Here is a 22589-nt window from a genome sequence, read left to right as displayed (position 1 = left end):
AGTTCCACAAGATTGCAGTACATTTAAAACTTAAATGAATATTATTAAATGAATATTATTAAATTTTAGCCACGGAAACCTGGCTTTAACATTCCATCATTTCATAAAAAAAGAAACATTTCTATTTGTATTTCTTTGCAATATCATGGAGTAAGCGACCAAGGGGGCCATTGTGATGTTTCTTTCCCAGCCATTCATGCCACTCAATTAACGAGAGGTGATCCCTGAGCAGTTCTTCAGTACGATTCCCCCGGAGTCTTATGATGGTCTCTTTATAAGTCCTCCAGGCCCGTTCAATATGTTGGGTGTGGCAACCCGTGTTTGCATTGACGTACTCTAGACTGTGGTTTACTGTGTAATGCCTGTAGCCAAATGCAGTGAGTATCTGGCGATAGGCCCGGCATTCATCACTTAAAACACATGACCCTATTCTGACATGGTGGACAATCAGTGGCATCAGCTCATCTCTGGTCCGTCTTTGCACCAAACGGAGAACAGGCCGTGACTTCTGTCCTCTGCGCTTGACTCCAAGCATCCCGAACACCCAATTCTTTCTGTTCCAGGCACCTTCTATTCGCCCTCGTCCATACTATCAAAATGCAGAAGTACAACATGTATATGAGAATAACTTCATGAAAAAGTGAATTTCTAAATTTTGTTAGGACTATCTGTGAAGATTCTCCTTTATCCAGGTAATGGTAGTCAAAGTGCTAAGTTTCTTCGAATGTTTACTGTGTATGCATTTCTATGGGTGCCTGTTGGAACTGGTTGAATTGGTTACCGGTTGGTAAAAAGCTGAAATTCGAGACTTAAAATGAAGTCCCAGGTACAAACAAGTTCTAACTCCATTTCCAACTGGTTCCAACAATCATTCATGAGGATGCATTCACACCAAACATCCTAAGAATATGGCTTAGTAGAGATGTGCAAGGGTTGTGCAGATCTGATTCAAATTTATCAGAACTCTGGCATAAGTTCAGTGAAAGGAAGTGCAACCAATGAAGTCTCATTTAATATTAGTCATTCTGGATGTTCCATGGATGTTTTCATCTAAGTAATAACAATTTCTGTTGTGAGGTTACTGTAGCTTCATTAAAATGTGTTTGACTATACTTGTCAGATCTCATTTATATGACTAAATAATGCAGAAAACAAGGTAACTCAAACAGGCTCACAAACCTATGAATAGCACTGTAGCTAAAAACACTCCAGTTTAGACAGTGCAGCTTTACTTAGATATAAGGTCTATTCTTGTTTGGTAGATTCACCATGAATTATACCCTGACATATGCACGCTTTGGGAAACCAAAATATAATGTGATGACTTCAGCCTGAGTCTGGAGATCATCTGTAAGTTTCTTGACGATCAGACTAAATTTGTGTCTGGTGAAAGATTTCTTCCACTTTCTATTAAATTCTTATACAGACATGAAAACTTTGCAAGGACTATCATAGACATATCCAATGGTATCTACCTTTACCAAACAATTTTATGGGTTGTCACTGACTTAAGAAGAAAGAAGATGTGTAACAATAAGAAAACATAAGAAAAGGAGTCTTTGGGAATGTACACAAAAAATTATCTGTGATGTGTTTGAATGTACCTTTCTTTTGTGTCTGAAGTGGCTTTCATCGATGACCACAAATTCTCTCTGCCCACCCAATCTCTGTCCTTTTTTTCTTCTCATTCTCTCTATCACCTCAACACAGACATCTCTCAACAGTTTGGACATCTTTGACAAAGTTGCTGTGCTTCCGGCAATGTCATCTGTCATCATATCCACCTGTCTCAATCGTAGCCCTTGTGCGAACCTGATAATGCACAACAATAATAGTGAAAATGACATACTTTACACTAATGATAATATCACACACACACTCACATACACACACACACACACATCTTTGTAAAAGTAGACGAAGATACACTGTAGGTGTAACCAAATAGTCTTGTGTGGTTCAGCCCACCACACACACCTGGGCTCATACCAATGACTAATCTGCACCTGCAGACTACTTTCACTCATAAGTAGAAAATCATCATCAATGACGCCATCGATGACGTCTATGATGTATGCTACACATTTATACTAGGCATATACAAGCACATCACAGATGCGCCAGAATTTAGTTTTCTACTGAATGCAGAGAGTTGCTGTTGAAGCAATGGTTCGGCGTCTATCAACAGTACTCAGAAAGCTCATAAAAGGGCTATCACTTTAAGCTTAAAATAATCACACAGAATAGCATTCAGAATCACAGCCTTGAATATATGTATGTTGATTTGTGGATAAAACTGAATAAGTGTTGCTGGGACGAGAAATGTTCAAAGTTAATTAAGTTAATGAGTAATTAAATGAATTAGATACGACAGAGTGGTATGGTTGAGATAGGCAATGGATGTGAGTGTGTGATGTGTGTCAGGTTTGTGGGTTAGTGAGTGGTGAAGAGTAACCTGACTCTCATCATCTGAATGTAGTTCTGGCAAGCGCCACATGGCTCGTTCCACACATCCATCTGATCCTACACCCATGACAGGTACTTCAGGGCCACAAAATATCAGGCGAGCGATACTGATTGGTTGACAGATATTTTGTGGGCAGAGCGGCGGTATTTGAATAGATGTGACGTAGCGGAGAAGTGACGCTCTCATCAGCGTCACGCTTTGGTTTCAATGTGAGTGGTTGAAGTGGCACGTCATTAACGATAACGGACAAGTTGTTTCTCCAATCACATGCAATGATTTTTGAAAAGGCCCCGCCATCTGAAATACATCTCCAATTAAGAACTCTCAGATGAATGTGTGAAGCTCGGCGGAATGAAATTTATCTGGCGAGAGTATTGTTAGGTGAAGAGGAATGCAATGTATGGAAAGTAGCAGTATGTCAGGTCCATGAAAGTGTATGGAGTGGAGGGTACGATAAGTCTAGGCTATAAAGTACAGTAAGTCAGGTGTGTGTGTGACTGGCAAACGTTTTATCATAAAAGTGCATAAAACAAACTCTCTTGCACTTCTGTGTAGTTGTCTGTGATGTGAATGGCCAAGCTGTGGTGCATTGTGCTGTTGCATGCCAGTGTTGTGCATGACCAGCAGACAAATTCAGAAAATGTAGAGGGAGGTTTACTAATGAACTTACCACGCAGCTAAGAAAAGCTGGCTACCATTACATAGGTCCTTGCTGATTTGTAAATTTAAAGCAGAATCTGTCATTAATAGCAAATTGCAGAACAGTATGAGAAATCTAGCCAACATATTTACAAACCTGTACAAGAACTTCATCCAGCTGACAAGGGGCATCTTGGATTGACTGAAAATTGACCGATGTCGAATGGATTTTGTGATGATTCCTTTGTGGTTGGCCCTTCTTCGACATACCCTATGGACATCGTTGTCAAGAAATGATTTCAAAACAACATGATCCCATGAGAAATATATTTACTCTTATAATAAGCATATCACACACATACACATCTTTGTAGAAGTAGGCATAGACACACTGCAAACTAGGGAAAAAATAGATCTATTAAATTAATAACTAGAAAATGTAATTCCAGGGAATTACGAGTGCATGAAAATGCAAAAATGGCTGCTGAATGAAATATTGTTGAATATTGTCTAAAATATAATCTAAGTAAAAAGACGGGGGTCAGATAGAGAAAAAAGCTGGTGGGGAGCCATAATTGATGACAGCTTACAGTTGGAATGGCCGGACAGTTAAATAGTTGAGTAGTTTAAATAGTTAAATTATTTTATAGCAAATTATTGTATTGAGGACTTATTTTGAAGTTGAAGTTGTGGGCAGAGGAAACAGTTGGCGGGAGTCATAGTTGATGACAACTGACAGTTTGAAAGGCTGAACAGTTAAATAGTTGGATAGTTAAAATGGTTAAATTATATAAAATGGAATTATTGTAGTGAGGAGTTTTACTTTGAAACAGTTGTGGGCAGAGGAAACAGTTGACGGGAGTCAAAGTTGATGACAACTGACTGTTGCTAGAGTAGTTATGGTGGTTGCTTGCTGGTTGCTAAGTTAATGTTGGTTGCTAGGTTTTAACTGTGAATGTGGTTGCTAGGCTGTTGCTAGGGTACTTGAAGTCGTTTCTAGGTTGTTGCTAGGGTTTCCATGGTAGCTACTATCAGAAATAAAGGAGTTACTACAGTGGTTTGCTAGTATAATCATGTTGGTTGCTACAGTATGGAAACTGACATAGATGCTTAATTTCAATGGTTGCTAAATTGGTTGCTAGGTAGGTGGTGGTTTAATATAGTAGGCTAGAGGCATAGTTGATGATAACTGACAGTTGGAATAGTTGAAAAGTTAAATAGTTGGATAGTTTAAATGGTCAAATTATTTAATAGGGAATTATTGTAGTGGAGACTTTTATTTTGAAACAGTTGTGGGCAGAGGAAGCAGTTAAACAGGATCTGTAGTCTTAAATGCACGAAGTATTCCTAGGTTAATGATTGATATGAATCATACAGTATGAAGGCTACAGTAGCCTAGCTAATGTTAACTAGCACTGCTAGCAGCATTAACGTTAGCAACCTCCCTGCTTAACTCACCACAACTTTGTAGGTCTCGTCCCTCATGCTGGCCCTTACAAAACCCACAAACTGACTCTCGGACACACAACAGTCAATAATTTGACCCGATTTAAAGTGGCTTTCATCCCTTTGGACACTCACTAAAACAATATATTTCATACCTGTGTTGCAGCATGTAGGCTAATGTTAGCTGCATTATGTAATGACATACAATGTCGGAAATGCTAAAGGTTAGGTTTAAACTAACATTTACAGTAGTCTATTTGATAGTGTATTGGCCCTGACTAAGTTCGTGTGATGTATAAACCCCAATCCTTGTTGATACAAGTACCAATATTCGTCAAGAAAGTTTTTAATCACATTAAGATTTTCGCCATAGGCAGTAAAAGACCATCTTTGTCAATATTTTTCGCTGAGAAAGTTTCAAACTATGACCATAACGGCCTTTCCACCAATCAGAGGCATCACTGTGGGATTGTTCAGGATTGTGGGTAATGACTTATCCAAGAAATCGCGAATAAAAGGCATTTATCTCAAAACAAGGTTAGTGCCCCATGAACTCTTGGTGTCTATATGAGCCTATACAATCGCTTAGGACAGCCGTAGCTGGTTTTAAGTCTACCACGTGCAGTTAAGTTTTTATGGCTTATACCGCAAATGTCAATGGAGAAATTGCATTGAATTTTTACATCCGGCATCGGCTGTGGGCGGGACTGTGCAGCTCTATTGGAAGCGACAGCGATGATGTTAGAGAACGTCCTCAAACATCCAGTAAGTTTTCAGACTTTAATTTTCACGAGTTGGAAGCACATCATGAAAACTAGGTTAACATTTATCCGCTAACCTAGAATATTTAGCATAACTTTGAATTCAACTTACTTTGAATTCAAAAGGTCTTGACAGGTTAATAGCCAGAGTAGCCTACAAGCCTCATAATGTTAACCTTATAAGAAATGTGTGCTAAATAATATGGAATTAACATTATGGCCAGAGAGGGTTGAAGCGGCTCCTTATCACCACCGTGAACATTAACTGATGTAAGCCTAGCCTATGCATACTGCATTATTCAGTAGGATAATAACCTGTTAGTTACACACAAATAACCTGTGGTAGTTGGCACCCATGTTGAAAGTTTGTAGGTAAATTCATTTAATTGTGCAGGCAATTTTGACTGCACAAATGGACACAAATGATCCTCAACATGAGGGGTGAATTTCACGCAGGAGCACAATCAAGTCAGTGGTATTTGGGAATGTTGGGATGGCCTGTGGACTACTTAGATGAGTTATTCTTTGGTCCCCCCCCCCCAGGATTGAGTCCAATGTCTCCAACAGCATCTGTGCTGCTATCCAGGGCCAAAGAGAAAGAGGAGTCAATGAAAAAGAAGATTAAAAAATTAAACAAAGAACTCGATTCTCTTCGCAAACAGCTGGCTGGTAAGCATTTATGTAATTACCTGTATGTGTATAGTTGAAACCAGATATTCATTTAGGCCTAGCTGACTTTTTCTGTTTCTGTTCTGTCGGTCCATGGAGTTTCTACCAGGTTTCTGTGTCTTTTTCTGGAGTGTATGTGAATATCTGGTTTTACCTGTATGTGTTTACTTTTCTCGCATTTATCAAAAAGCATACACTGTAAAAACAATTCCTGTAAAATAACAGTAAAGAGCTGGCAGCAGAGACGCCAGCAGTATACCGTTATTTTTACGGTATTTATATGTAAAACGATTGTACGGTAGTAGCCTGTAAACCATAAAAACAGTATATTTCTGTTTTTCTATAAATTACAGTAAAAAGCTGGCAGCAAAGACGCCAGCGATATACCATAATTTTACGGTATCCATACCGTAAATTGGCTTTACAGTAGTAGTCTGTAAATCAGAAATACAGTATATTTCTGTATTCACACTGTTAAAGCAATAAAAACATAAGAGAGAATCAAAATCAAATACCTTTATTTCAAAGAGCAATGTCAACATGAATATTGCTACTTTCAAAAAATGGAAATATGGAATGGAAATGTGTTTTTACATCTTAAAATAGTCCTGTGAGGTAGGTTTGTGTTTTTACATCTTAGTAGTTGTTGTGGATCCAGTAGAGATGACCATTACTTTGATTGACGCTGTTCCTCTCTGCAGCATTATTCCAGTGTTGCCACTGTCAAACAACAGCAAGAAATCATAATCAGAATAATAAAAAAAACTATACAATCAGGAATGTACAGTATACACTCCAAGCTAATGCATATAAAGTTAATAGCAGTTCTCTTGTGGCTTAATGTGTCAATGCCAGATTGTCAAAACATAGAGAGCGAGATTAAAGAGCTCACCGGTCTATATCAAGTTCCATTCAAGTCAATGAGATTCTTCAGAAACATGGCGACGTGTGTATTGACTGCAGAAGACTTCTTCTGGATGATAACACCTTTCTTCTTGGAGACAACCTTGCCCATTTTGGCCTTTGTCCCGCTCTCTAGATTTATACCAATGATGCCCCTGAAATGAAAATAGTCTAAGATCAGAGTGGGGTTGCAACAACATACTGTTTCGTGTATATTCAATTAAATGCAATGAATTGTTCATCAAATGGAATTAGATTAAAGCCTATAGTCCAACAAAATACCCAGTCTGTGTGTGTGTGTGTGTGTCTGTGTTGTGGCTTGAAATTTACAGTAATAATACAATTTTATGCAAAAAATACAAACACATTAATTTAATTGTATATATCCATATAATAATGACAAGGAATGAAAGGGGTTTACCTCTGAATGAATTCCAGAGTGCAGACTGCCTCATCTTGATACTGAAGGTTGAATATGTAGTAGATTGCAAACACAGCAGTAAGTCCCATTGCAAATGTTGGTGGGATGCCCTCAGAGATTACACGGCCCTCAAAGGTGATCATCCAACCTCTAATTGTGACTTGCCCTGTTGCACCTGAAACTTCAAGTCATAGCATGTTACCTAAGCATTGCATGTGACCTTGTGGAAACATTTGTAAACTCGAGATGAATGGCCGATATGATATATAATGTGCCTATCAATGAATCTTAATGAAATGTATGTATACCAGGCAGTATCAGGCGAGGACTTGCAGGAGAGTTGTCTCAACGTCAGCTGCAGTGGCAGACATCTGTAGGGAACAAATACATTATGCCTTATATTACATTATTATACCATAATAAGATTTTAAAGAAGAAAAAATATAAACACACTACTACAGGTAGGTATTGATTTGATCATCATCATATGTTCAACAGTGTCATCGTAGGGCAAAGAAGACAAGTGAAATACTTTTTAAAACCTTGCACCCACTTTACCCATAATGCAATTTAGCAACTGTGTGACAACATGGAGGTAATGTATCAGCTTAGATGCAGCTTCCTCTGAGCCACAAAATAATTTATACTACTTTTTCACATATGTAGTAGTACTCCCCAAATCAGTAAACACATTAGGTGTCTGGGCACTTAAGACTAATGGAGTCACCCTTTAAAACACAGTGTGCAATATATAACATACAATGGGGGGGGGGGGGGGGGGGGAGCCACAGATAATGCAAAACGGTTTGACAAAGCCTATACTCTAAAACAGTTAGGAGAAGTAGCCTAGGCTGTGTAAGACGTGCAGCGACAGATAAATAAACAAAATGCATTCACAAAGAGTCCAGAAAGGCAATATTTGCACACCGATTTTCCGTTTAAACAGAAAAGTGCAACCCTAAGCCTTGATGATCTCTCTCTATACTCGCTAACATGGGAATCTCCGATTCTGCTCTCTCCTGGTTTGAATCCTACCTCACAGGACGCTCATTTAACGTATCATGGCTTGGTCAGCTATCTGCACCTCACCATATCACCACAGGGGTCCCCCAGGGCTCAGTACTGGGCCCCCTTCTCTTTGCTATCTACACCACCTCCTTGGGACAGATTATCCGTTCGCATGGCTTCTCATACCACTGCTATGCAGACGACACACAGCTCTATCTGTCCTTTCCACCTGATGACCCCTTGGTTTCAGCACGGATCTCGGATTGCCTCTCAGACATAGCTACATGGATGAAGGCACACCACCTCCAGCTGAACCTCTCAAAGACTGAACTGCTGGTCCTCCCAGCTAAACCTACCATACACCACGACATCAACATCAAATTTGACTCTCTGTCTGTTTCACCTACCAGGACTGCAAGAAATCTAGGAGTTGTTCTCGACAACCAACTAAACTTCTCAGATCATGTTGCCTCAGTCGCCCGGTCATGCCGTTTCGCACTCTACAATATACGGAAAATCAGGACTTACTTAAATCAAGATGCCACCCAACTTCTGGTTCAGGCAATAGTCATCTCACGACTCGACTACTGCAACGCCCTCCTGACAGGTCTCCCAGCCTGCGCAGTGAAACCACTTCAGATGATCCAGAACGCGGTGGCGCGCCTGGTCTACAACCAACCCAAGAGGGCACATGTTACCCCGCTACTCATCCAGCTACATTGGCTACCTATGGCGGCCCGCATCAAATTCAAGGCTCTAACGCTTGCCTACAAAGTAGTCTCCGGTTCTGCTCCCACCTACTTGAATGCCTTCATACAGACATACGCTACCTCCAGACCGCTGCGCTCCTCAGACGAACGACGTCTAGCTCCACCTCCGGTACGCTCAGGCCAATCCAAACTTTTCTCATCTGTTGTTCCTCGCTGGTGGAACACACTGCCAGTTCCTACAAGGGCAGGGACATCCCTCTCCATTTTCAAAAAACTCCTGAAGACCCAGCTCTTTAGAGAACATCTCCTCTCATAGCAACACTTACAACAAGTCTTGCTGATCCTAGCACTCACCAGCCGTCTTAAACTGACACGTAACTGTTAAAAACTGCACTCACTGATGCACTTACTCTTACTGTACTCTAATGTTTTTTAAATTGTCCTAATATTGTTGAGAATTGCTCTAAACTTAAACTGTTTACCATGTTGTTAGTCGCTTTGGCTAAAAATGCGTCAGCCAAATGTAATGTAATGTAATGTAATGTAATGATGATTCAAGTGTCTCTCTTTAACCGAACTAGCCTAATTTCCTTGTTAGCCTAGGCTAACTGTAAAACACACTTCATTAAAAGTTGACACAAACAAAATAAAAGTCCCTCCAGGAGTTGATGGCAAATTATTTCTGTATTTTATTTTTTTTAAAGAAAATTGACCAAGCAGTAAAAGACTAATGTATCAAACTTCTGACCGTAGGCCTATTCCAGATTCCCCAGCAACACCACTCAGTTTCCAAAAAATACTGTAGTGTCCTGTAATTTAAAACATCAGCATACTGTTTAGGGCCTCTGTCCTGTTGCTCCAAGTTAAGCAGCCCACAATGTATTGCTAACTACAGTACTAAACTGTTTAACATGAAAACAGTATTTTAGTGTTGAAAATTGGCTGTAAATTTACAGCAATTACTTACAGTGTACCTAATCTTTGTGTCATCAACTGGTAGACAACTGGTAATTTTCAGTTGACTTATTAGAGTGTTATCCTTAGTTTAGTACCTGTGTTCAACAAATTGACCGCATTAAGTTGAAACTGAAAGTGCAACTTGAAGGTTTAAAAACTCCTCTATCAAAAGATTTGCTGGTGTTAGCTCTCATAAATCATACCTAATCATTCCTAAATGTTTCTATATTAATGTCTGAGCAACACTATGTGTAAATTGACCAACAAATTCAACTTCCAAGGTGCTCTTTCACTTGCCACAGTAAAGCACACAAATGCTATGTTCTCTCTTTTTAGCCACGGCTAAGGCCAGGTCTGAGACCACATCGTCATCACCATTGTCTTCATCATCGAGTTCTACCTCCCCCCCATCAAGCTCCTCCTCTTCATCGTCCTCATCCTCATCAGAGGATGAAAAGAAGAAAAGGCGCTCAAAAAAGAAGCACTTGAAGAAAAGGCAGAAGAAGAGGCACACACACAAAAAAAGCAAAGCTAAATATGGAAGAAGAGGTGAGTCACACAAAGAGCTCTGCAGTGTTGGATGTTCAGAAATCATGTAACTGTATGGATCTCAAATCACTAATATTTTCTCATTCATTTTTTATTGTTGCAGCCTCCGGTCCAATGGAGATAATCACAAGATATCGGAAAGTACTCAAATATTACAATTCTGGGATGAAGTTAGGGGAAGCATGCGCAAGAGCAGGGGTGACAGAGCTGACTGTAAGATCCAAGGCAGCGATACCAGAAATAGCACATAGCTTCTCCTGACAACTTTCAGGAGCTCATGGCAGGCCATGCCAAAAGGGGCAAGATTGCAGATTTGCTGTCAAAGTGCGAAGCGCTCGTCGAAAATGACCAAGAGGTCAAAGATGCCATCATGCTTGATATAGCTGAAGGCAAACTAATCCCCTATGTAAAAAGAGAAAAAATGTAATTGTTAAAGGGCCTATGTTCAGTTTGTTGTACTTGCTATTGTTCTCTGTCTCTCACTCTCACACACACGCGCACATTTATTAAGGGAGGGTTTTTATTTGTGCGTGTGAAGACCTTAATATTTTTTTCTTGTTTTTTATTATTTTTAATCGGCGAGTCATGCTTATCAGTGTTGGGTTCTAGTTTGATGCCTTTTTCTAGGATACAATGATATCCCATTAACCTTCCTCTCCCTTCAAACTTTGGTTGCTTGCCATATGTTTGTTTTCATTATTATTTTCTAGAATGACTTTTCTTTACAACAATGTACAAATACACTAGATGTGTGTGTGTGACGATTTGTTCTGACTTCCTGAATTCAGCAACTCATGGCAACTTTAGAATGGCCATCTTGGCAGTACTTATAGATGGTTTACAGACTTCATACTTTTAATGAATTCCCATCGGTGGCAACTTTAGAATGACCATCTTGGTAATTCTTATAGATAACTAATATACACTCTACAAATTACTCATTAGCAATCAATATGGTGTAACTATCACCAGCTGCAACTTTATATTTGCCATCTGACAAAATATTGTAAATGGTTTGCAAAGTACTTACTAACTATTACTAAAGTTTTAAAATGTCTAAATCATTAAATGTGTGCAATATTCCTTGATGTTTTGCAAATGATTCCTAATAGGTTTACAAACCATTTGACAATAATTAATAAATATTCCACATGGTATATATAATAGCATAATATTTGCATTGATAAAAAGTCTTCTAATGAATTAAGAATGCAATTCAAATGGTTTCTGAACAGCTATGTTTCAATATATAATTTGTAAGAATAGTATTTAGTTTTACAGGAGCAAATGTTAAAATAGATATTAATAAACTGCTAAGTAGCAGTTAACAATAATTAACAAACTATAAATACTTAAATAGCCTAAGCAATTAGTTGTGAATTAATAAGCCATTAATTTACCATTTATAGGGAATGGTTATTATAAAGTGCTACCAATAATTTATATACTGTATACCGGTAACATATTTTAGATACAGGCTTATTTACTTTGAACAATCATTGATAAACGTGTGAAATGCTTTACTGATGAGAATTAATGCATTTACAATGCTTTACAAATGAGGAAAAAACATTTAGTAATAGTTTACAAATGCTTAAAAAATGCTTAATTGTGTGTAGTTATTATAAAGTGTTAACAAATATTAGAATAAAGCAGACAAACACAGAATAAAACTGTTGCCACTGCACTCAGTTTTCTGTTTAGACAAGCGGTTCCCAAACTTTTTCCCCCGCGGACCACCTTCTACATCCTGACTCAGCTCGCGTACCCCCACCATCCAACACATAAAAAAGTAACACATTCTATTGACGCATTCCAGGCATCGTGTTTAATTAGCCGCCCTACATAATAACAAAATCAAAATGTCCAACTGGTCTATGAGCTCTCACGCTAAAAAAAAAAACAGTGTGGAGAACCACATTAGAATGGTTAGATAGCATCTCACTGCAGACCACGCACTGTGGCTTTGGGCAGTCTGTCTCCCAATCCACGTGAAGCCTAGGGCTATATGCTTCATACTTTCGTTTTCTTCACAGAGTCTTTTCTGTCTCGTTCTTTCTTTTATCCCCCTGCGCTCCATCTCCCCCCATCCCATTCCATCGTTACCTGTGTCCTGCTCTGTTTCTCTCGCTTCTCCTCTTCGATCGCTTTAATTAGGCCTTTTGGACAGTGTCCCTGTTTTTAGCCAGTTTTCCATGTTTACGCAGCCTTCTACCTAGCATATACAAAACTAACGCACCAGATATTCTGGCTGCCCACAGGAAATCATGTGTATTGTGTGTAGCTGATTTTTTAATGAAAACATAGCCTATTATAGAGTTTACAAATGATTTCCTTTAATTTCACGTTTCCATATCATTATAACCCGATTTGAAATTATGTATCATTTATGAATTAATTAGAGTATTAATTAATTAATCATTTTTAACTCCTTTCCGCCATTGCCCTTTTCATCTCGCGTACCTCCTAGTGGCATCTCGCGTACCACCGGGGGTAAGCATACCACAGTTTGGGAATCCCTGGTTTAGACCATGTTTCAAACCCCTAGATAAATACATTATTTAAAGGAAAAGTCCGGTATTTAGCACTTTGAGTCCCTTTTCTGGTTTGTTTTGGATGAACTAGAGTGGTGGACACCGAAATTTTGACGATTGGTCCTGTCTCGTATGGCAAGCGATTTTAACATTTACCCGCTAGACTGGATATGTATTGCAGATATCTGTAATTCAGTTTTGCCTAGTCAAAACGAACATTTTAGATATCCGCAATTGAATTCTTCCTATCCATATTGTAATTTCAGATATCCACAAAGACATTCTTCCTAGGACAAATGACGCCACATTTGCCATTCATTTCTATGGGGTTTATCATTACGGGTATCTACAATTCAGTTGCAGATATCCACTATGTGAATTACGGATATCTGCAATTGAATTGTAGATATCTGTAATTCCAGTTAGAGATATCTACAATTTGATTCTGACTAGTCATAACTCCAGTTGAAGATATCTTTAATTCACTTCAATTCAAGATATCTACATGTTCCTTTTCAGATATCTTGAATTAAGTTTTGACTAGGCGAAATGACATTGTAGATATCTGTAAATGGAATTTTGACTAGTCAAAATGACGTTGTAGATATCTCAAACTGGAGTTAGGGATAGTCATAATTTGATTGTAGATATCTATTATCAAGTTATAGATATCTTGAATGAGTTTTGATTAGAGATATCTGAAATTGGAGATATCTATAACTTTTATTCTGCCTAGTCAAAATGTATTTATAGATATCTTGAATTAGAGTTTTGACTAGGCGAAATGACGTTATAATATCTGTATTGCTATGCAAATTAGGCCCGCATCCCACTTTAGGCGGGAGAAGAGCGTGTTGTTGTTCAAATCATCAAATCACATAGCACCTGTTAACTGTTAACTTTGTAATTAGCACTAATTAGCACCATGTCAGAGCAGCCAGAGGGCGAAGGAGTTTTTAATCGTCTTTTTAATGCTGCAGCCTATGCAAGACAGGAGCTGGCAGCAAGAATTGATGATTCAATGTTGCTTTGATTTTTTCGATTACAGCCAAATGCTGGTGCATTTAGTAGCCTAGGCCTACTAATTTATGTAGGCTACGAAACAGAGATCAAGCCAGTTGATAACGTGAGAGTCTATGGAGTGGGATAGCTGTCAAAATATTCGTGTCCATAGATTTGATACACGTGCGTATTTGTCTGTAGTTGTGCATAAAATAATTATTTGTGAATTCTCGAATGAGTCCAGTCGTGCATAAAATATATTGTGTGTATTTTATCCATCAGAATACGGATGGGAAAAAAATATGAATTCAAAATTACAAGTACGAAATCAAACTTTACAGTTAGGCTTTCTTTGGTACGAGTACGACTTCGCACAAGTGACTCAACTGTCAAAATACGTCATCGCCGCATTCACAGGCATTACTTGTTGAGAAAAGAAACATAGATCTAGATCAAGACTGCGCATGCGCTGAGACGAATCTAGCGGGGGCAGTGCCATTACTGCGGGTTAGGCACGTCGGCGCTAACGTTTGTGATAGCTGATAGCTACCTGTGGAGTTGAACAAATCGTCTTTTCCCCCCTTTCTTTATTGTCTTACGATGTCGGGAAGAACCTGTTGTGTGTTCGGCTGTTACAACAGCAGTGGGAAAATACAGATATGGAACAAGTTCCCCCGCCGTTATTACACAGCCTGCCCCTGTGTAACACCATACATAAGCACTACACAGATTCCCAGGGCGAGCCGAAGACCAAGCTGTTTGTCAGAAGTGGATTGTGAACATCAACCGAAAGGATTTTGTTCCGAACAAACATATCGCGGTAAGTTTTGTTTAACAGTATCAATCTTAAGTCTTGCCAGTTGCCACCATGACTAACATGCAGGCGACTGTGACACAAGATTTAAGATTAATACTGTTAAACAAAACTTACCGCGATGTGTTTGTTCGGAACAAAATCCTTTCGGTTGATGTTCACAATCCACTTCTGACAAACAGCTTGGTCTTCGGCTCGCCCTGGGAATCTGTGTAGTGCTTATGTATGGTGTTACACAGGGGCAGGCTGTGTAATAACGGCGGGGGAACTTATATATTTTTGTTCCATATCTGTATTTTCCCACTGCTGTTGTAACAGCCGAACACACAACAGGTTCTTCCCGACATCGTGAGACAATAAACAAAGGGGGGAAAAGACGATTTGCTCAACTCCACAGGTAGCTATCAGCTATCACAAACGTTAGCGCCGACGTGCCTAACCCGCAGTAATGGCACTGCCCCCGCCGGATTCGTCTCAGCGCATGCGCAGTCTTGATCTCGATCTATGTTTCTTTTCTCAACAAGTAATGCCTGTGAATGCGGCGATGTAGTATTTTGCCAGTTGAGTCACTTGTGCGAAGTCGTACTCGTACCAAAGAAAGCCTAACTGTAAAGTTTGATTTCGTACTTGTAATTTTGAATTCATATTTTTTTCCCATCCGTATTCTGATGGATAAAATACACACAATATATTTTATGCACGACTGGACTCATTCGAGAATTCACAAATAATTATTTTATGCACAACTACAGACAAATACGCACGTGTATCAAATCTATGGACACGAATATTTTGACAGCTATCCCACTCCATAAGAGTCTAATAAACCTGCAAGGTGTCCCTGAGTTTTAGTTATTTTAGATGTCAACAAGACATTACAGCCTGCTTATTCTTCTTCCATTTATAGAAATAAGGAAATAAGCCCACTTTTTCTTCGATTATGTTGGGGAGGAGAAATTAGCTGACAGAGAATGTCTAATAAGTAGATGGGCTCTGCTACGGAACTAAAGAGCAACGTCTTGCACAATAATTTGCACTAGTCATAATGACGTTTGAGATATCTTCACCTTTCATTCTGCCTAGTGAGTCAAAACTGAATTAAAGATATCTGCAATTGCCATTTAAGATGTGTGACGAGTTGGATGTTGTTTTCAATGACGTGATAACAGATATCTGTAATTCAGTTTTGCCTAGTCAAAACTAAATTATAGATATCTCTATCTGACGTTTCTACTAGTCACAATTACGTTACAGATATCTTGAATGACAATTCCAACTATCCAAAATGTAATTGCGACTAGTCAGAAAGACGTTGTTGATATCTACAATGTTAATTCCAGATAGTCAAACTTAGCGGGTAAATGATAAAATCGCTTGCCATAGTCTCAACTTTTCTGACTCGTTTTGAATCGCCTTGATTGATTGAGTGGCTGCCTACAGGCATGCTCAAACATGTCCTAAAACAACTCTTAACGTTCGTTTTCAAAACTGTGCAATTCACCGAGTGGTTAGTGGTGTTCGTTGATTATTAAAATCAAATATATCGGTGCAATGTATGATTTCCAGCCGTCTTATTTGCTATTGTGGAACTATTTTTTCAGACACCTCAAAACCACGTATAAACTTCTGAAGCATAGCCTGAAGCATAGACGGTGGCCCAGTAATATCAACGTGCAATGAGTCTTCCAACAGAAATCAATGGGATTTTACAAAATGCCAAATAAAACACGACAGAAACTGTATTTCGCTACGCTACTTGTTTTGGAACATGAACAAACACCACTAACCACTCGGTGAGTTGCACAGTTTTGAAAACGAACATTAAGGTTTTAGGACTGAATGATAATTTCTCTGTCTTAGATATACATGACATATGATATACATACACCATACAGGACAAAGCCATACCATAAGGACAAAGGTATTGGAACACTTATTCACTGAGTTCATGTGTTTCATTCAGACCCCTTGCCACAGGTGTACAGTATAAAATCAAGCACCTAGTCACGCAGTCTGCATTCACAAACATTTGTGAAATAATCAAAAAAAGAAAATTCTGGAGAGCTCAGTGCATTCAAGCATGGCATGGTCCATAAAGACATGGTTGGATGAGTTTGATTTGGGAGAACTTGACTGGTCCTGATCTAAACCCTATCGAACACCATTAGGATAAGACTTTGTGGCCTTCTCTTCTAACATCAGTGCCTGAACTCAGAATTACTCTTCTGGATTAATGAGCAAAAAATCCCACAGACACACTCCAAAAGCTTGTGGAAAGCAGATAGTGGAAGCTGTAATACCTAGCCTATGCTTACAGATTTAGAATGGAATGTTATACCCGTATGGCCAGGTGCCGTTGGGGCAGCCGTGGCCTACTGGCTAGCGCTTCGAACTTGTAACCGGAGGGTTGCCGGTTTGAACCCCGACCTGTAGGAGGCGACTGAAGTGCCCTTGAGCAAGGCACCTAACCCCTCATTGCTCACTGTGTGCTGAGTGTGTTTCACTAATTCACGGATTGGGATAAATGCAGAGACCAAATTTCCCTCACTGGATCAAAAAAGTATATATACTTATACTATACTTATACTGACCCAATACTTTTGATAATTAGTGTATAAATACAGTATGTTGTGTGGTGATTAGTGTATAAATACAGTATGTTGCTGATTGAATCATAAACGGCCACAGCAACAAAGAAGAATGACTGATAATGACTTCTGTATTATTGTGTTACATGCTCCAAATGTAAAGCACTTCTGTGTATGAAAGGTGCTATACAAATAGTATACAAGTATTATTATTATTAGTAGTAGTAGTAGTATGACTATGTATGGTAAGCTATGGTACAGCTATGATTTTATTTGTTTGTTTGTTTTGCTTCTTCATGAGATCTCATTGCATGAATACAAAGGTAGCATTATGAAACAGTCTTCAGAGTGATGTTTTATTAACATGGTTTAAAATACATTTTGTTTTTTAATCCCCCTGTTCATAATCTGCTAATTCCCTTTTCCCTAAAGAGGTGAATGCAATATTACATTTGGCATGTCTAGCCACACATGCATCATTGATGAGGGCAGTGGCTTGTTGATGTGACGTACACTCTGGTCACCTGCAGGGAGGGACATGAAAGGGACCTGGTTGTAGAGACTCACCTAATGCAGATGGTTTTGCTCTCTCGCTCTCTCTCTCTCTTTTTGTCTTTCTTTGTCTGATGTTCACTCTCTCTTTGTGTGTCTCTCTCGGCCTCTCTCTAGCTGTCGCTACCTCTCTTGGTCTCTCTCGCTCTCTCTCGATCTCTCGCTCACTGTCGCTATCTCTCTCTCTCTCTCTCTCTCTGTTGTCTCTGGCGGTGAGAGATTTGAGGTGACAGCGCTGCATGCTATCCAGCTCCATGCGTAACGTGAAATGTACTTTTAAAAAACAATTGGAGAAAAAAGGCCCGAGGCATTCTTGGAAAAACACACACTGTGCACGTTGTTGATGACGGTGACAAATGGACAGGAAGGACTTGTTCTCCTATGGTGGTATACAGTGGTGGGAGGATTGTCATATTCACACGTCGTTAGAACAGGACACGTTGTTGCTGCAAAGTCAATGCTATTTACAGCTGTCAGACGCTTTTGTTCAAAGCAAACTCTGGATTATCGTGCACCCGGCACAAGATGCCGATGTGCTGTTCGAAGTTGCGCTGCTTGCTGTAACAGATGTCATTCTCATTGGTTTAAAGGATGTTACGCCCAAAACATACCCATGACTGATTAAGAAAAATAAAAACAAGCCTTTTGTGCCTTGCGTCCATCGTTTGATCACAAAATCATGCCATTACTTAAATTAGTGAATATGGACTGGTCACACCTTTAATGTCTATAAATGTTTTACCTCTGACCATCCGATTCTGATTGCCAAGATAGGGCCCTTTATATTATATTGTTACATTGTAATTGCTTTCTTATAACTCTTCCTGTTCTCACCATCTCTTGTTCTGTCTCTCATGAGCTGTATATTGAGTGTCATACTGTGGGTTGTAGATTATGTGGTCAATGTAAACTGTGACTGTTGTATGCGTGTACAATCACAACCCTTTTCTAATACAAAATGTTGACTACAAAAAAAAAATTAACCACTGCATTATTAGCTATAATAATAGTTTACAAGTCGAAAAGCCTATGACAGTACTGATAGTGATAATAACATTGTAAGTCAATTATTTAATTAAGTGAAAGGTGAAAAGATGAGTCTTGAAAGAACAGTGTTGAGAAGTTCAAAGTCACAAGAAAGCAGCACATTAGGTAACTCATTCACCAACAAGGAATCAAAGATAAAGAGTCTTGACCTCTTGGCATTAATGGACAGTGAACTTACTGTAGACCCTCATCAGAGGACCGCAGTGGTCAAAACAGCATGTAGAGCTGTGTGATTATGGTATTTTGCATAATAATAATAGTGCACGGTCTAAAGTGTTGTGCTGGCAGACCCACTGTGAAGGCAATCTAATAAATGATCATCACGGAGTAATCATTTAATCTCTAATGCAGTTTAGAATTTCATCCACAGCTTTTTTTTAATTACTTCCTCTTATTGATCATGTTTACTAAATTGTGCACTTTTCAGGTGTACAGTCATGTATTATAATCCTGCAGATGGAGGTACTGTGTAGTTTACATAATCAGTGGATTCATACCAGTCTCTAGCAGACAAAACTGGAAAGAAAAAAACTACTCATTAAGGCCCAAGTGTTTTTGTGTTGTTGTTGTTGTTGTTGTTGTCATTGGCAGATTCTGAGCTGTTGAGTTCCATTAGATGGAGACGGTTCGAAAAGGAGCGTGGTAAATTATTTCATGCCAATGTATTTTAAATACACTCTCCATGTATTTTACAGTAATTGATAGGGAAACTAAGCTTGCCTCCATATGAAATGCACTGAGGCAGCCATCGTGAGTCACACATTAGCAGGGAGCTGTGCAAATAAACAGGCCACTCTCTCCATTTCCTTGAAACGCCTGAGGTCCTGGATGTTTGCGCCCACGGTGCTCAACAGAAAAGGGATGCAATGTGAATGAGGTTGCTGGATGTCAAAGAGAGTTGTGTAAATTTAGACCACCTGCATAATTTTCTTGCAGCACAGAAGTGTCTGACCACTGATCACTTGGGTGTGTGTGGAAGGTTTGACCCTTTAAAAGCCTAACACTGTTAGCTTTTGGCTGTTAAAGCGATGGTTCAGAGTAATTTCACCCTAGGGTCCTTTGCACCATGACCCCGAGCCAAACACCCTCCCAGAACCTTTTTTCCCTTGGTTGAACCCTCGTCGAGTAGCGCTGTCAGAAACGAATGACGTTCTGCAGTCGTAATGGAACCAACTTTTATCTCGTAAATTACCCCACTTATAATGCCCTGAATGGTACGAAACTTCTACAGTAGTACAACTATGACCTTTAGTCCAATAACAAGGCATTAGAAAGTAGTTTTAAGGAGTTTATTATGACCGGCGCTAGCGAAGCTAGCGAAGCGGTAATATAGGGATTGTCAAAAGACTTTTACGGAAAAATTTTGTTTCATCCCCAGGGGCCACTCCCCCCCCCCGTGCTGGGCCCCCCGAACCGCAAAAAAAACAGTTTTTCCTAAATAACTACCTGAACCGTGGCACTGAGATGAAGAATATTTTATGGTATGTTGGTCTCAAGGGCCCACATCAACCTGGCCCATAATCACTCATTTGTGATTTGCACCCCCCCGGTAAAAAATGAAAATGCAATATTATTCTGCTTTAATCGCCCCTATCTTCAGTTAAGATGTTCAGAACTGCACCAAATTGTATGTGTATGATTGACCTGGCATTCTCTGGGGGTATGGCAAGTTTCGTAGAATTTCATCCATGGGGGGGTCTAAAAAAAATTAGGTTATGTGTACATTTAGTGACTGTACACTCATTGGCCTGTAGATGGCGGTGCACACATATACACATGCACACACACACAGGCACCCACATACTATCGGTATTAGAACGGCCGATACATAATTACAAATTCAGTAGGATTAAAAGAAAGCCAAAATAAAATAAATATTCATCATCATCATCATGGCTGCATTTCCAGTATTGGCGATAAGTAGCCGTTTGTCCACTAGATGGCGCATCGTTGCAGTGAGACGTAATTTTGTTGGAAGTTAAATGGCGTTTTACAAACGGAAGTTCGGGAGGAGCGTGACGGAATTTGCCATGCCTCCTTCAATCAGTCAGGTTATTTATTCGCAGTCTACCTGCCGAAGTTGCAGCATATGTGTTACTCCGCTCGCAACCCACCACCTCCCCTTACGCCTCCCGTCTTCCATAGTTAAAGAATAAGGGGGTGTATGGCGGAATCCTGCCCAACTCCTGCCTGCGCAGTCGACTCCGGCACGATTCCGCGAAGCCCTTCAGGACCATGGCCAGAGACCTCGCCAAACATGCTTTTCTATTATGCTTTTATGTATTATGCTTTTATGTCTTTATGCAAATTCAGGAATGTGAACTAGTGAAAAGTAGGTTGGAAAAACAATGGACGCTTCCTACAAGGACCTGTAGTTTACCGCAGAGAACGTCTAATAAGGATAGGACGATGTTCACATGAAATGTAATTCCCATTTCTTCTTGAAGCCGAAATAAATCTGAGGATGTTTGGACATGCTTGGTTTTTACTGCAGGTACGTTAATCTTATAATATCAATAAAGACCTAGGTAATGTTACCGTTAGCGTTGGTTGAGTGATGGAGGCCAATTTGATTGATTGCATTTGTAGAAAACTATAAATGCGGTTATACCAAGCAAATTGATAGCAGCACTGTAATTGTATCTTTTGACTGTCATTTGTTGCACGTGCTACAAAAATCATTCTGTGCAATGGAAGATTTACCAACGTTACACCGGTCTGATACAGTTTTGCCTATACATGCGTGAGACTGAGACGCCTGTTTATTTTGTTTTAAGTGCGTGCAGGGTGTGAGAGGGGAATCGATGTGCTTTGATTCCAGCTTGGTAGTTGTAGTCTGTGAAATTAAAAAGCACGTGTGTGTGAAGTATCCAAACAATGACACCTTCATTTCATTATGGCTGCTTTAGCAACACACCTTAAGCTACTGTGTAGTGAGTCCCATTTAGAAGTGGCTACTTCATTCGCGCTTTCCTTGACTCATGGAGCTGCGTGAATTTTATTACAACTTTTCGCCACAATATGGCAGTTTAAGTCCGCTCGATTATGTAAGACGTGAGCCATTGGTTTCCAAAGGAGATTTTATTTGTGTCGCCAGCATAGCCTATTGACAATTTATGTTGTAAATAGGCCTACTTTATAAGCCTACCTGTAGCTTAGGGAAGCTAACAGCTTTCTATTAGAATCTAGTTTGTTAGTTACAGTTTTGTCATAACTCCCTGATGCATTTTTGCATTTAGAATAGCCAGAGCGTGGATATCTCAATCGGAAAATTAAACAATATCGGGTGCCTATGGACTAGGCTGGGTGAACCCAGCCCGATCTGCCCGCTATTTATTTTTTGATTTCTTAAAAGATTGAGCTTGGTCTGGTGAAAGCCAGACTAGCCATGGACCTCAGTTACACAATGCAAGGGAACATGAATCAGCCTATATTTGCACGAACAATAACGGACAACAGCTCTTCAACTTTGGCCCATTAAAATGTGTATGAACAGTCTAGCGACGCATTTCATCAAGGCCC

This window comes from Alosa pseudoharengus, unplaced genomic scaffold (genome assembly GCF_046254945.1).
Source record: "Alosa pseudoharengus isolate Yale_2024_CS ecotype anadromous, Long Island Sound unplaced genomic scaffold, YU_APseudo_1.1 YU_APseudo_1.1_scf_7, whole genome shotgun sequence".
Lineage (NCBI taxonomy): Eukaryota > Metazoa > Chordata > Actinopteri > Clupeiformes > Clupeidae > Alosa > Alosa pseudoharengus.
The sequence above is the reverse complement of the archived record's forward strand: the minus strand, read 5'-3'. Positions refer to the sequence as shown.